General features: G+C 35.7%; 1 long non-coding RNA gene across 1 annotated transcript; it reads right to left on the reverse strand.

Annotated features, from left to right (window-relative positions):
• Positions 1-324: 324 nt before the first annotated feature.
• On the reverse strand, positions 325-2,001 carry LOC112638813. Its single transcript, XR_003123168.1, has 3 exons — positions 1,961-2,001; positions 712-731; positions 325-643 (listed from the first exon to the last, which is right to left on the reverse strand). It is a non-coding gene; the product is annotated as an uncharacterized LOC112638813 (long non-coding RNA).
• Between the last annotated feature and the right edge of the window lie 2,341 nt (positions 2,002-4,342).

A 4,342-nucleotide genomic window follows, 5' to 3' on the forward strand; every position in this document is an offset into this window, starting at 1 on the left:
TATCGTTATACGTATAGATGTGTGTATGTAGTTAATGTTCTTCTCTATAGCATTTCTAAGGCGATATCTAGATATGGTTATTATTCGCGGTTGTTGAAGAAATTATCTCGCTGCAAGTATTCGTAGATCTCGATAAAATCTTCGTCTGTTAGTCCTGCGAGGGGTTGGATACTGCTTGGTAAGACTAGGTCCTCTGGTTCCGGGTAGAAATTTGGTTCAGGGGGATCCAGAACTTGACCTGGGTTGGATGGACCAGCCTCAGTTTCTGTGCTTTGTTCTATGGGTCTTCGTTCTTCCGGTATGGAAGGAAGATCTTCCGGGTCCTGACCGGCGAGTAGCTGGGATTAGATGAATCCTGGATGGGGGAGTAATTGGGCGATGGCGGCCTGGCTCTGGGCTGTTGTTCCTCTTGAAGAACCGCTGGAGGGTTTCGGGGAGGACGATAAGGGTATGCGCGGGAGGGCGCGAAACTACGCACTGGAGAGTACCTTGTTACTCTGCTTGTTAAGTCGTTCTCGTCGGCAAACAACTGACGAGCTGTAGGGAGCCTAAGTACCGACCGGGAGGCACGCCTGCGGCGTATACCCGCGGCACGGAGGGAAATTTCGCGTCCAACGGAAGAAGTTCGGCGGGGGTTAACCATCTACCGAGGGAATACGACTATTTATTATGTTTGATGCGATTGATTTAACACAAAAGGGGTTTACTTACGATGATGCGTAGAAAGGTACCTGTTAAGATGAATGGTTTTATAAGGTAAATGTAGTCACAGCAAGGTGGTTCATAGAGTTAAGACGAATAATACGGCTTAACGGATTATTATGAGATAAACGAATGTAGATTATGATAGTATATCTCACTCGTTCTCATATCATGGTTGAAACGTTCGGCTATATACAGTTCATTGGGGTACAGCAATTAATGATTTATTTAATATATTTTGAATTTTTCAGGGGCATGCGGTTGCACCGAGAGGTCCGGAGATTCAGAGGGTACAGACAAGGGTACGGGTAAGAGCGGCTGGCTTACTTCAGATAAGTATAAAATTCATAAAATGTTTTGATAGTTAACTTGTAAGCCAGTGCATTAATTCTATTATTTCGACAGATCCTCTAGGAGCGAGTCTTAGATTCTGAGTCTAGTATCGATGTGCAAGACGTCACGTCACAGCGGCACAGGATCCACGGAGAAATTCTTTCAGAGAAGCTCTCCGTGAAAGCGGCAGAGGAGTAGAATTTGCTACTCAATGCACATCGAGTGACTAACTCGAACGACGCTACACTCTAGGATACGCTTGAGCGTTCTCAGAGGATCGGTTGAAATTTAAATAATTCAACTCGAAAGAAAAATTTAAAGTCTGTATACGGACAGGTAGGATTCTGGGAAAATTGTCGTACAACGGATGATAATTTATCTAGCATATACTGAATTTCCAGGAGCATGCGGCTGCACCGAGAGGTCTGGAGATTCAAGGATACAGACGAGGATACGGGTGGAAGCGGCTGGCTTACTTCAGATAAGTATAAAATTCATAAAATGTTTCGATAGTTAACTTGTAAGCCAGTGCATAAATTCTATTATTTCGACAGATCCTCTAGGAGCGAGTCTTAGATTCTGAGTCTAGTATCGATGTGCAAGACGTCACGTCACAGCGGCACAGGATCCACGGAGAAATTCTTTCAGAGAAGCTCTCCGTGAAAGCGGCAGAGGAGTAGAATTTGCTACTCAATGCACATCGAGTGACTAACTCGAACGACGCTACACTCTAGGATACGCTTTGAGCGTTCTCAGAGGGTCGGTTGAAATTTAAATAATTCAACTCGAAAGAAAAATTTAAAGTCTGTATACGGACAGGTAAGATTCTGGGAAAATTGTCAATATATTTAGAATAAATCAACCTAATATACGAAGTTATTATCAAGGTTGATTAAGAATGATTATTATTTTATTATTTCCTTACCGGATGACGGGATCAATGGATGAATGCAGGCACCGCTGCTCCTTCCCTCGGTGAGAACCTGAAGAAGTGGCAAGGCAGCGCAGAGAATGGCCAAAGAGTCAGAGGTTGCTGGATGGTAGCACTTTATTAAAGTGTTAATGTTGATACAGCTCTCTTAATAGAGATTGAGACTAAGTCCCGAAAGAAAAAAAAATCAAAATCGCGACTAAGTTATTTTCGAATAAGTTAAGGTGTCCGGTAGGCTTCTAGGTTTGTCCTCTTCGAGAGCTGGAGATCTGATGGGCGTAGAGAGAGCTGAGACACAGGCGAGTTAATGGCGCAGAGAGACACCGGCGGCGGCGGCGGCGGCCTTATATACCTTCCTCTGGTTCGATGTTTAATGGTAGGGAGAAGAGGTGGGCCTTTTTGGTGATTGGTGGGTCGGCTGCTGGAGCTATCCCTTCCTGCTATGAGTTTGCGATGTGGTGGGTGAGAGTTTTGTGGTAGGGATTGCAAGTCTTGCGTCTTAGATTTATTAAATAATTTTAGAATAATTTTTAATAATGATTTTTAACAATCAGAATTTTTTATAATATCGTATTTATGTTATTAGAAAATTTGAGTTCGATTTATAACAATTGTTTAAATTTTAAGTGATATTTTGGTAAATTCTGATGTATTAAACCATTATTATTACAATGATTTTTACAATGGTGCGTATATAGTTAAAATTAATAATTAGTGATTAATTAATATTTAGTAAATTAATAATTAGTAATAATTAGTAAAGAAAAATTTAGCATTTGGATTGCAGATTCTAACGCAACGGATGCGAAGATGGCTTATCTCTTTTTCTAAAAATAGATATGCTGGATGTCCTTCGAAGAATGCTCACTGCATTCTTTCTCTTTATAAGACACATTAGTAACAGTAATATTTTTTAAATGAATTACCTTTTAAAATTCGTTTACGTGGCTTAAACTGGCATATTACACGTAATATTCCCAGGTTTAATAATTATCTTAAGGTTAATTATTGAGATTTATCATTCACAAGATTTATTTAATAAAGGCTTTAACAATTAGAATTTTTGTGGTTTTATATGTATATATTTTAAAATTTTCAAAGTCGACTTTTAATGATTACTCAAGTCTATGAATAATATTTTAATAAATTCTAATGCGTTAAGCCATTATTATTACAATAAATTTTACAATAAGAATATATGGAAATTAATTATCGCTTCGCTTAATAGTTATTATGTCGCTAAAAGAAATTTTATTCTTACAGTTCTCGGAACAACGTATGAAAAAGCGGCTCGTTTTACTTCTAAGAATGATCACGACGGATGTGCTCGAAGAATTCATTGCACGCTCTACCGTGATCTTTTATTCAAGAGGTCTTTTGATTCTGACAATATTTTATTCTTTGAAGATTTTCATTTGGGCGACTTTTATATTAGCACATATATATATATATATATATGTATAGATATGTATTCGCATATTGCTTATGAAAATTGATTTCAGCAAGTTTTTACTGAATCGTATTTAATAATCATCGTATAAGATTAATAATTATTGTATAAAATCTTGGGGTTATTAATATTAATTATTTGTTAATATTCGTAATATATATATATATATATGTTTTGTGTGCTGATTAATTTTGTCGCGGTAGCAGTCTATTATATCTCCTCCTTTGTTTTATTGTTAAATTTGTTACAAAATGTATATGCATATAGCATGCATATACATATAGGGATATTGTTGGACAAGTTAATATATATATGTGTCAATTTCTATCGCGACGCGTATTTATTGTATTTATACCTTTATTTTATTGAGTTTTGTTATAAAATATATATGCGTATATGTAAATTTATTCAATTTATATATTACGTATAGTATGCATATATATAGGGAGATTTCTGGACATGTTAATATATATATGTGTCAATTTCTATCGCGACGCGTATTTATTGTATTTATACCGTTATTTTATTGAGTTTGGTTATAAAATATATATGCGTATATGTAAATTTAGTCAATTTGTATGTTACATATAGTATGCGTATGTATAGGGATAATTTTGGACAAGTTAAGATATATATTTGTAAATTTCCATCGCAACGCTTATTTATTGTATTTATACCTTTATTTTATTGAGTTTTGTTATAAAATATATATGCGTATATGTAAATTTATTCAATTTATATATTACGTATAGTATGCATATATATAGGGAGATTTCTGGACATGTTAATATATATATGTGTCAATTTCTATCGCGACGCGTATTTATTGTATTTATACCGTTATTTTATTGAGTTTGGTTATAAAATATATGTGCATATATGTAAATTTATTCGATTTATAGGTTACATATAGTATGCATATATAT

This window comes from Camponotus floridanus, unplaced genomic scaffold, assembly GCF_003227725.1.
Source record: "Camponotus floridanus strain SB8 unplaced genomic scaffold, Cflo_v7.5 scaffold375, whole genome shotgun sequence".
In the NCBI taxonomy this organism is placed as follows: Eukaryota; Metazoa; Arthropoda; class Insecta; order Hymenoptera; family Formicidae; genus Camponotus; species Camponotus floridanus.